The sequence below is a fragment of the Canis aureus genome, chromosome 4 (assembly GCF_053574225.1).
Source record: "Canis aureus isolate CA01 chromosome 4, VMU_Caureus_v.1.0, whole genome shotgun sequence".
Lineage (NCBI taxonomy): Eukaryota > Metazoa > Chordata > Mammalia > Carnivora > Canidae > Canis > Canis aureus.
In genome coordinates this window covers 28,658,652-28,671,494 of record NC_135614.1, presented here as the reverse complement: position 1 = coordinate 28,671,494, position 12,843 = coordinate 28,658,652, and the positions used below count along the sequence as shown (strand labels likewise).

General features: G+C 38.0%; 1 protein-coding gene across 24 annotated transcripts in view; it reads left to right on the top strand.

Annotated features, from left to right (window-relative positions):
• The window catches only part of KCNMA1 (potassium calcium-activated channel subfamily M alpha 1), a 717,266-nt gene that overhangs the window by 677,575 nt on the left and 26,848 nt on the right, over positions 1 to 12,843 (top strand). The gene's annotated exons all lie outside the window — the stretch shown is intronic.

Here is a 12,843-nt window from a genome sequence, read left to right as displayed (position 1 = left end):
AGGAAGACTGATAGGACTTGGGGATAGATTAAATATAAGCAGAAGATGGAAGAGGACAAAATGTGAAGGGTGACTCTTACGTCATAGCCAGGTCACTGAAATATAAGTCCTGGGAGAGGACCATGCATGAGGATCAGGCCTGGCCAGTTCTCTGCTGCCGGGAAGGAATGACGTGGTGGTAAAGAGAGGAAAGTGGGTTATCTGAGGGATCAAAGGCATCATTAATTTCTTTTATAATTTGATAGGTACCAAACAAACAAGGCATTGTTTTGTTTTGTTTTTTTCACTTTTAAGACCAAAAATGAATAACAATTAAAAAGTAGGCACTAGTTCATTGAGCTATCTTGAACTGAAAAAAGGCAAAAAGCAGACACTTGAGTAGGTTATAAGTGGGGATTGTGAGGTGCTCCCACTGAGTGTCTTTATTTATCATAGAGAAAAGCCTCTTTATTTTGGAATTCTCAAATTCACCACTTATGAAAATACATACATAAGCTGGATAAAAACTGACCTTTGAGGAATCCATGAAAAAGTTTTATTGAACACATTAAAGCCATAAACATAGCTCAGAGAGTTTTTATACACATACATATCTTAAAGTGCTTAAGAAGGCTATTCTCCTGAATGTGTTAAACAACTGATATGCTAATTATGCATTATTCTTCTCTATTCATTAAAACTAATCCCAGAAGAACTTCTATTTGAGAAAGAAAAAACATAAAGCTTTTAAAGACTAATTTAGGTTACTCTGTTTTCCTGAATGTGGTCCAACTCTAAGCATATCTTATTTAAAAAATTAGAATTATGGATGTAAAAATAATTATGAAACCCTATTCATCTGAATGAAGGTTGACTACTAGGCATCATGCCATACCTTTGCATGATGCCTAGTCAAGAAGGAGAAAAAAAGGTCACTAGACAAGGCACTCCTGGTTTTCCAGAATTTGGGATTTCATTCTGATGGCCTGATGGTTCTGGGCCCAACCATTCTCTACCTGCTAGTGATGTTGGGCCCAGTTTGGGCCAACTCCTTAAGCAAGCCAGAAGGAATGATAGAAGCTACAGGATGTGCTCATACAGTGCCAAACTGTCTGTACTGGTCTTCGGTTTCAAAGGGATTTCTTTAATTCATCTCTTTTAGAAATTTCATTTTACTTCTGATCTTAACTACAGGATCAGAATTACAGAGATTACAGAAGACTGATTTCCCTAAAAGGTGATTAAACTGTGTTTTTTTTTTTTTCCAAGAGCTGCAAAATACTCTATTAACATTTTATAAAATCCAAACTTATAAAAATTTGTTTCTATGTATCAGACATTCAGGATATTCCAGGCAGGAATTAGCAAGGCCACTTTTTCATACATGATTAAGAATTTCAAAATGTTGAGTGCAGAGCTTTAAGCCAAGCGAGGGCTCCTTTGAGCATGGACCGTGGGTGACCCCACAGTCTACACACCCATGAAGCCAGCCCTTCGTACCAATGAGCCGCTAAAATGGATTTTAAGCAGCAAAGAACTTCACCCCTACACAACAGAAGGGGCACTCGGTGGCTATGGGGTGGGGCTAGGGGGGCACATCTGGATCTGAGCTGCACAGCTATTTGTCTGTAGCCCCACCACAGAGTCAGTTTTTGGAAACTCAGATGAGAAATCAAAGTGGGTTGGTTTGAAATTTTTAAAAAGCCATCTCTAATCTCCTTTGAAATGCAAACTGAAGTGTCTGGGAGAGAGTGCCTAAAAGCATGTATGGATGCCACGGGTCTGCCAGCAGCATTCCTTCTGAATTCCAGCCTGGGAAAAAAAAAAGAGTATCGAGAATCTAGTAACTGTCATTGTAATCATCATCGGCTTCATTTATTGAGGGCCCAGAACTCTGCGAGGCACTTCAGCTACAGTGTCTGATCTTTTGGACAATAATGTGAATAAACCTGAAGCAACACATATTTAACCGATGCGCTGATGGGGACTTTTCAAATCATTAGTCAAAAAGCCCATCCGATTATTCCAGGCCTGGTTTTCCTTGTCTGGGATGAGCAAGTTCCACAGTGAGGTCTTTTTTTTTTCTCCTCCCCTTTCTCTAGAAAGAGAGAGAGAGCACAAGCAGGGACAGAGGCAGAGGGAGAGGGAGAAGCAGGCTCCCTGAGCAGGGAGCTCCATGTGGGGCTCGATCCCAGGACCCTGGAATCATGACCTGAGCCAAAGCCTAACCGACTGAGCCACCCAGGCCCACCCCCACAGTGAGGTCTTGAATTGGATCTGGTTCAACAGACTCACTCGAATCTGGGCCTTCAGACAAAAATGTTACCTGTGATTTCTTTGCATTCCACCCCAACCCTAATTTATGAAAAACAACGACAACAACAACAAGAGATTAGTCAAAAACCAAGGCAGTAACTAGAAGGAACTGAAAACGTTGGCAGGAATGTAAATTGAGAAATTGAGACTCCTCCAAGCAGCGGGAGCCAGAGGTAAGCTTCCATCTCAGACAGTTGCTTACAAGCAACGTCTCGACGTTCGCACACACACTTCCTCAGATGTCCATGATCTGCTTTTTCTAGCCCCAAAATTGCCACTTAATCATGTGTCTAACCGTCCCCTGAATATTGTCCTTCATAACTCAACTCCTGCTGCTTGCTGCTTCATTTGTTAAAAGAACAGTGTTTTGATTCGTCATAGGCATTCCTAAACAGATAGGGATGTTGCAGACATGGCCTCGTGGCTTTCTCCTGCTAATCAACAGCAGAGACACATGATCAGAGGGAATAATTATGCTTGTGGGTATCTGCCTCTAGGAAGAGGCTCACAACTAAGCAGTGTATTCAGCAAAAGGTACCAGCCTGCCCCCACCCCCCCCCCCCGCCACCACCAACACACACACACACACACACACACACACACACACACACACGAAAAAGATGAAAGGAAGCCTCTCTGAATTTAGAGCTGAAACTGGTGCTCAAGTGTTGGACTTGACTTCCACACCACTACCTTCCCCCACCTGCAGCCTCAATTTGAGTTGTATCTGGCCCCTCCCTAGGCAGAAAAGTCATGAACTATGAGCCAGACTGCTCGGATGCAGATCCCAGAACCAGCACTTATGGGCGGGAGACACTTAACTTCTCTGTGCCTCAGTTTTATCATCTTTAAAATTGGAATAATAATAGTACCTACCTCACAGAATTGTCGAGATCCTCAAATGAGTTAAGGCTGTAAAGTGATTAGTGCAGTGCTTCACACATGACAAGCTCGATATTGTATTTATCATTATTGATCATTGCCTTCCTTGGGCACTGAACTGAATGCCAGGCACTCTTTCAATGCCAGGGATTTAGCAGTGAAGAAGAAAGAGGGAGACCTTGGCCCTCATGCTGTTGGAACTTTCATTCTCATGGGCAATAATTATGTAAATGATTATGTAAATCAGTAATGACAGCTACTTATCAGTAGTAGTCAATGAATAATATCAAATGGGCAAAACTGATTTGAGGGTGTGGAGACGTGTGTTAGCCACAGTGATCAGAGTGAAGTTGTCTTAGCTGAAGACCTGGAAACTGACACTGAAAAATCAGGAGAGAGCACCTGGGGGTAAGGGTGATCAGCTTTCCACGGCAGATGCAAGATCAGGGCTAAAGCTAAACAGTGGTGCTGAGCTAACTTTGATGGGCCTGAGGAGGTAGCTGAAGGCCATCGTGGTTGGAATGTTGTAGATATAGGTGAGGGACATGCAAGAAGCAGTCAGACGGGCAGAGCTATCGTCCACACTGTGAGTATTCTGAGTACAAAGACCATGTACTGTCAAGTTCTAGGTCTGGGGCTAAACACTTTAGTCTTGGTTAGAAAATGCATGCATCTTCCTTTGGATACCACCAGGATCCTCCTAAGGCCTCTGCTTCCTGTGTGTGTTGCTGGAAGGACAAACCCATCACTGAGTTGACTCTTGAAGTATTTTTCTGTCCCACACTCCATCCTAGTGCACTCGTTTTAAGAGAAAAAAGGAACAGAAACAGCATGATATGTTGGCATGAGCACCTGGATTGATATCTGGCTTCTAATGAAGCGTCTCTCATAGAAGTCTCAAAATGGCACATTGCAGGCAACACCCATCCTGTAGACAGTTCTGTATTTCCCAAAGTTTTTCATTTTTAACTAGAATTGTTGCCGATATTTTAAACTTTTAAGATTACCCTTAGAATATGGATTTCCAGCTTATTTTGATTGGAGTGATAAAGCAGATTCCCAGATACCCACAAAGCACCCATCAGCTAGAGCTGAGCTGTGCTTCCTTTAACTGGAGCCCACACTGTTTCCTGTTAAATTCTCCCAGGCCTGCTTCACTCACCCCACTGGTCGCCGCCTGTCCATCCCACTGAACCCGACTTGCAGGCCTCCTGCTTCTAATTTTGTGAACCTGCATGACTATGTTCCAACAACACCCTTGGACTTCTGGCCATGTGCCTGTCCTTTGAATTGGGAGGATGAGCACATGATGTCCACTTTCTTTGGACCCTCCACCTTTTTTGGGACCCCCACCACTGAATTCCCCCAGGAGCCCAAAGAAATTTCAATATGACCATTTTGTGCCAGGCCTGTCTTTGCTTTGCTCACTACTCCAATGCCCAGGGTGGATATTTGCATGTTCAATGAATTAATATTTCATAACAAAGGCAAGGACTTATAGGAGACACAATATGGCACTGGCCCATGAATTAGGACATGAATTAGGCCATGAATTAGGACTGGTCTCAGTCCCAGCTCACTAGCAGCCAGTGCATGTCTTTTCCACTGTCTGGGAAAGTTGGGTCCCACTGTCAATGGGAATGATATCATGTTAGGGTAACTGGGTAAAGACAGAGGTATATGAAAATCTTTCACAGAATCAGCAAATACTTCTTCAGATCCAATGTAACTACAAAGAAGTAGATTTATTATACATGCATGTACATATATATGCGTATGTGTGTATTATATGTTTCTATATTCTATTCTCTAATATCAGAGCTAGTCTCTGTTTGCCAGAAATGACTGAGGCTTATGTTGTAACTGAAGAATGTGACCATCTGGAAGATGGACTCACATGATTCACTCTCTTAATTGTACTTGCATTTTGGCTAAACCCCGGGAGGGTGTTATGGAGCAGACCAAGTTCGTAGTCAGCCCAGGCTAATCCAGTGCCGTGTTATATAAACAAATGACTCCTCATGGCCCTCTTCCTTGCACTACACTCGAGAGCCTCATTTCTCCTGCTCACAAGGTGAGAGACGGGCCGTGGGCCATCCCGAGGCAGATGAGCTAGCGCCAGTGTCCATGTGGCAAATGGCAGTGTGCTCTGTTGCACCCAGAACATTCCCCTGCTGTCACATCAGGCCAAGCAGATCTGGCATTAAGAAAAAAAAAAAAAATCAAGTCGTTCTCATCCCTCATGAAAGAAAAATACTAAAAATAAAAATCTACACCATGAAAACTAGCAAATCTAAAAAATGGCAGCTATGGCATGGAAAATGACAATTTTAGAGCAATTATAAACGAAAGGCAAAGTGCCATTAAAGTTAAGGCAATGTTATTAAAAGATGTGTTAATTTTCAGTTAAATTTTCTATAAAAGACCAATTAGTTTAAAAGGCTTGACAGCATTAACTGTGAAACATAAGCTCTGGTAATTATACTTTAAAAAAATAAAAAGAGGAAGATGCACCAGTTAGAAACACAGGCGCAGAGGGGCGTCCTCAGAGCAGGCTAGGTGGCAGTGCGGGCTCAGATTTCCCTGTGCTGTCAGGTCCTCTGCCCACCATCTCTCAGCTTGCACGATGCCTGTTACTCCGTCTACATATGGGATCTGAGAAACGTCAAGGTTCCGAGGCCGAGGAGGCCACGCATGTGATCTGGGCCAGCTCTCTGATATGAGAGATGAGAACACCGAAACATAGGGAGAGGGGGTTTTCTGCATTGGTTGCATTGCTAGCTGGTTGTTATTTTTATCAGCTACCATTTATTATTTATTGCACATTAGACGTTACACAGAGCATCTCATTTAACACCATCCTATAAGCCGGCTTGCACTGGGGTTTTTCTTTTGTTCCCATTACATGGATGAGGAACTCGAGGCAGAGAAGAGTCAGGTAACTTTCCCATTGTCAGAGCTGTCTAATGGCAAATCCGGGATTTAAAACCATGCTAGCTGAATTCTGAGGTCAGTGCATGTAACCCGGGGTGCCATGGTGTCCTATCTGAAAGAAGGTCTTCCCTGATGAGGGGTGGAACCCTGACCTTGGTAGTGGGAAGATGGACTCCCATATTCCTTCACCTACATGCATAGTTCAGGAGGCCAAAGACCGCACTTCCATATTACAATACTACCTTCAGAAGTTTGCGTGTCTGCCTTCGATTCTAGTGTTTCTGTTAATCCAGAAAAGAACTATGTCCTCTGGGTCAGGTGAGTTGTACAGAAGTTTGTTCTAGCTGGCACATTCTCCATAGGAGTTGTCTGCTATAACTGGTATTGAGGGCCCATCATCTGTTTGCCGCAGGGTACTGAAACAGCCACTTCCAATGCAGAAAGTTCTGGATTTGTGCTTAGCTGCAGGCCAATCAGTTTATGTTCTGTGAGTGATATCCCAACCACGTGAAGAAATCCGTGCCTTCCATTATGACCAGCTAGTTATCCTTTTTCAAAGAAAAGCATTGTCTTTGCACCGCGTCACTCAGATCACAAAGAAACCTTGGTACGAGCTCAGAACACACCCCCACGAAATGCCCAAAGTTACTTCTCTGCAGCTGAATATTGAGGCAGCAAAATGGGAACAAGAGAGCTCTGCTGACAGACAGACATCACTAGTCTCTGCCCTTGCAGGTGTTGCTGCCTGCAGTGCTGCTCCTTGACGCCCCCATGGGAGAATCAAGGAGAGAGATCTAGGGTACAGGTCAGGGGGTGGAGATTTGTGTCCAGGGTTGTGAATGGTTCCAGAGTTGGTCAGGCACCCATGAAACCCTGTGACCTATCCTGAAATTATACCAGTTGATGGGAAGTTTTGAAAGTGACACACTCTTTGAAAAGGATATAATTTCAAGCCAAACCAAGACCTAGGGATTAGTAAATGCTCAATAAATGTCAGCGACGGATTGATCAAAAAGTCTGTGCTGTTACAAGGTGACTGATTTCAACACAGAAGGGGAAACATGTTAAGGTCAAATCCTTGAGATTGGAACAAATTGGACAAAACAATAACCTTTCATGCTGACCTTCTAGAATCATCATTGCAAAGCACAACTTAGACTGTTCTTTGTTTAAAAATCACTGACTGCTTTCATTAGGAAAGTTATTCAGTGTGGGATATTTTGAAAACACAGAAGGGTATAAAGAAAAACATTTAAGTGAACCGTATTTCTAATACCCAGAGAGAAGCATGCTTAATATTTTGGTATATTTCTTCCCAGATGGATAAATAAACATGGATCACCCAGTTTTAGATCTTGTTTTTTTTTTTTTTTGTTTTTTGTTTTTTTCCTTTTAACACTTAGTATTTTATGCAGAGCATTAATCATGTCATATTATTGGGTATCATGATTTGCAGTGCCTCCATAGGACTTCATGCAGTTCTAACCTATAGATATTCCAGAACCTGTTTAACTGTTATCTAGCTATTATGGGGCATTTCGTTTTAAAAATTTTTTGTTGTAAAAAAATATTTTTTGTGTGTGTAACAATAACTAACCCTGTGTTAAACAATGTTTTACATAATTTTTGAACAAGAAGCAATTTATGATCTTGAGGCAAACTTACTGGGTTTTTAACAAATATGAACATTTTTAAAGCTCTTGGTGCATATTGCTGGATTATCTCCTATTACTTCGTGCTGCCCTCACGGGTTTGTAAATGCCATCTCATGAGCTCTAGCAGGCATCGATTATCATTTTCTCTAGGAGGCCCTTTAATTGTGTTCATGATAGTTTCAAAGTATATAACCTTTTAATTTGTATGTGATCATGTAAATGCATATTTTGTTTTGTGAATTATTCTATAGTTTTTATGCTTAAAAAGTGCCTGCTGACCAAGAGAATTATCAGGTATCCTGAGATCACTTAAATATTCAGCTATATTCTCATCAAGTTCTTTGTGGCTACATTTTATTTTATTTTATTTTGCCTCTAACTATTTTATAACACTTGCTTCCTTTCTTTGGCTGAGTTTTATTGAGATATAATTGACTTATAACACTATTAACATTTAAGGTATATAGTGTAATGATTTGGTATATGTACATATTAAGAAATGATTGCCGCAGTAGGGTTAGTTGACACATTCATCACCTCAAATAGCTGCATTTGTGTGTGTGTGTGTGTGTGTGAGAGAGAGAGAGAGAGAGAGAGGACTTTTAAAATCTCTTAGCAACTTTTAAGTATATAATGCAGTATTGTTAACTGCACTCACCCTGCCATACATTACATCTTCAGAACCGATTCATCTTATAACTGGAAGCTGGTATCCTTTAACCACTTGTTTGCTCCATGCCCAACATCCAAGCCCCTGGCAACCACCAATCTCTTCTGTTACTGTAGGATCAGGGTTTTTTTGTTTTGTTTTGTGCATGTGTGTGTGTTTTGTTTGTTTTTAGGTTTCACATATAAGTGAGATTATACAATATTCATATTTCTCTCCTGGACTTATTTCACTTAACAGAATGCTTTCAGGATTCATCCATGTTGTTGCAAATGGCAGGATTTCCTTCTTTTTATGGCTGGGTAGTATTCCATTGTATATGTATACCACATTTTCTTTATCCACTCTTCTGTCAATGGGCACTTAAGTTGTTTGCAACTCTTGGCTATTGTAAAAAGTTCTGCAGTGAGCGTGGGAGTGCAGCTGTATCTTTGAGAGAGTGATTTTGTGTCCTTCAGACATACCAAGAAGGGGAATTACTGGATGATATCGTAGTTCTATTTGTAATTTTTGAGGAATAATCATACTGTTTTCCATAGTGGCTGCACCAATTTACATTCCCTACCACAGTGCACAGTGGTTTCCTTTTCTCCTCATCCCCATCAACATGTATTATTTCTTGCCTTTTTGACAATGGTCATAATTAGCAGGTATGAGGTAATAGTTCATTGTGGTTTTGATTTGCATTTCCCTGATGATTAGTGATGTTGAGCACCTTTTCATGTACCTGTTGGCCATTTGATCATCTTCTTTGGAAAAAAGTCTATTCAGTTCCTTGGCCCATTTTGAATGGTACTTGGGTGTGTGTGGTGTTTGCTACTGAATTATATGAATTTCATTCATTTCCTTTTTTAGAAATTTAATATAAATATATCTTCAGTCAAAAAATATAGAAAATAAATAAAATTATAGGAAAAAATTGAAATCAATCAGAAGTCTATCATCAAGAGTTAATCACCAAGTAAAATTTTGGGGTATTAAGTATAATTATTTTCACAAAAATAAACCTGTATCAGCTGAGTTCTGCACTTTTTTTTTTTTTTTAGCTCTGCACTTTTAACATGAATTTTATATCATGTTATTTTTTGGATCTTGCCTTTTTGCATATTTTATTATATCATATAATTGTTACAGTGCCATTAAATATTCTCTGAAAACATAATATTAATATCTGGACAATGTAAGTAATATAAGTGTATCATGATTTATTTAATCATTACCATATTGTTGAAGAATTTTTTCCAGATAGCCAGTTACCCCTAAATCATTTGTAGAATAAACATTTTTTTCCCTATGGTGTATGATGCTTTCCTTATCATATGAAAGAACAGATCAGCAAACTTTTTTTGTAAAGGGCCAAATGGTGAATATTTTAGTTTTTTGAGAGCCATACAGACTCCATTGAAAGTACTTAACTTCCGTCATTATAGCACAAAAACCTATTTATAAACAAATGAGTATGTCTGCATCCCGATAAAAATTTATTTAAGATGGCAAGTGGCAGGCTGGATCTGGCCCAAGGGCCAGATTTGCCAAGTCCTGTATTTTACAAAGAACTACTCCACTATTGTTCTCAGGAATCTATTCTGGTTGAGCTTCTCTCATTTTTACTATTGTCTACAATGTTTAGTTATGAAATATCTAGTATTTATGATAGTACCTGGGAGCCTGGAAGGACAATTTCATAAACTGTTTACGGAGGAAATTTAGCATATTTGTATCAAGTTTTTTAAAAGTCCACTTGAGAAAAAAAAAAAAAAAAGTCCAGTTGAGGGGCACCTGGGTGGCTCAGTCAGTTAAGCTTCCTGACTTGATTTTGGTTCAGGTCTTTGTCTCAGGATCATGAGATAGAGCCCCTTGTGGAGCCCCATGTCTGGCTCTGGGCTAAGCATGGAGCTTGTGTAGAGTCTCTCTGCCCATCTGCCACCCCCACCCCCCACTTGAACATGCTATACATTAATTAATTAATTAATTAATTAATTAATTAATTAATTAATTAATTAATTAAAATAAAATAACAAAATAAATTCAAAAGTCCAGTTGCATCCGTGATTAGGCATATATCAAACATAAAAATCTTTTACCAGAAAATATGACATTATAACATCCACTTTACCTGTTAAGGAACATGACATTTTTCTTTTTTTATTTTTTCCTAATTATCTTCTATGTCTGTGGATAATGATTACTTTGCTTTCCCTTGAACAACAGTATCTGTTCTTATGCATGACCAGGAACTATGATATTAAAGAGAGCTTCCAGAATAGGAGTGTTAATTCTTAAACACATAGGACACTATATTCTCTTTCTTATTTCTAATTTTATTTTTTAGTTATGTTTGTCACAATCTCGTTCATTTTTTTTGAAGAATTATTTCTTATATTTGTCAATTCAATAAATATCCTTTTGTGATTTCATTAATTGATCCTTTATTATTGCATCCCTCTGCTTTTCTAAGATAAAAAAGAACAATAAAAGACAATTCTTTTAATGCTTAGCATTATTTATTGAGATTCTTTTGTGCTTAATAAGAAAATCATTTAAGGCTCTGAATTTGTTTCTGTAGCTTTGGCCTCAATCCATGACATTTTTATATGCCATTTTTCAAATAGTTAATTCTTAAATACTCTATATTCTAAGTTTGATTTCCATCTTGACCTGCAGTTAGGTTTTAGAATACCCTTCTTTTAAACTTAGAGATGTTGGGATATTTATTCTATTTCTACTATTATCTTAATTTTCTAAATGCACTCTAGAGCTTATACCTTGAGCTTATACTTTGAGCCATTGATTATTTTTTGGTAATTATTGTTTGAAAGCTATCTAAAAATGTTGCAAAGTTTAGCACACATCTACTAAATCTCTTTTATTATATCCTTAATTTTCGCATAGTTTGGTCTGTTTAAGCTATGGTAGCTAGAAACACAGTGATATTTTACATATCACCCTCAGCACATTTATTTTATGCTCATTGCTAATTAGTTTTACTTTCTATATTTCAGTTGTATTATTTTGTGCATAAATAGGTTATATCTTTATTGTAAATTTTAACTATCAATACAAAGCTAACTTGCTTAATGTAATATTTAAATTTTTTCCCTTGAAATATAGTTTTCTATGCCTGTTTTGTTTTGCTTTTTCCTATTTCTCTCTGAAAATATCAGAGTCTGAGTTTCATTTTGGCTTTTGAATAAGTCTAAGAACCTTTGCGATTGAATAAAATCCCTTAGCTCATTTATGTTTAGTTATTAACATATAATGCTATAATTTTGCATTACACTTTATACATGCCTCTATAATTGTGTCTTTTAGTATCCATCTTTGGGTATACAGGCTATATTTTTGTATGCTTATTTTCTCTAGTGATGTGTAAACTATATTCTATTTTTTATTCCATTTAGTGTTTACCATTCTATAAATATGTTTGAAAGTATATTTTTTAAGCATTATTATCTAGAAAAATTTAGTTCTTGAGTCGCCATTCTATAAGATGGAGGAATTTACATGCCTTTATATCATCCTTCTCTCTCCTACCTCATTTATCTGACTTCTAAAAATAAATTAATATTACTATTAACAAATAATTTTGTGTCATTTTTTTATTTCAAGAATTACTTCTGACATTTGCATTTAGTTTAGTAGTAAAATATACAACCATCTCTTAAACTCCATGTTTTGGTATATTTATCCAATATTTTTAAAAATTTGCTCATTTATTAATTTCTAAAAGTTTAAAATGACCTCAAGGATACCAATTTCTGTTCCTGAGTATTTTTTTTAATGAAGTAAATCAATAAATACTTAGGTACACAGAGATTCAAAAATATTTCTGTTTTTTTAAAAATATTTCTATTGCCTTCACAAATGATTGGTAACCTAGATGCACGTTAGAATTATCGGAATAAATGTGTCCTTTCAAAACTCAGTTGATATTGTTCTTAAATCTTCTAGAGAAGTCTCTGGCTAACCTGATCTTGTACTTTTTTTCCCTTACAGCCTTGTGTTAGGCCATATTTTGCCTTCATTTAATATTTTATATTTAAATATTCACCTGGTACAGATTTAAATGTTGGCAGCACTTACTTGGTGAGCCATTTCAATCCACATCCTTGGTACATCATTCAGCTCAGGGCAGGTTGTGCTCATTTGTTTCCTTGCTTCCTTATTCATTTTTACCTGCTCAAATTTTGTTTATAGCATTAACTTGTGAACACTTGCTATTTATCAATTTGACTTCTGTTGTCTTTCTTCAATATCTACCAGCCTTCTCATAAAAGACAGAAAGAAAGAAGAAAGAAAGAAAGAAAGAAAGAAAGAAAGAAAGAAAGAAAGAAAGAAAGAAAGGAAGGAAGGAAGAAACCACTCTACATATTTTTCCATGTAGTTTCAGCCAACTTCTTACTTTTACTT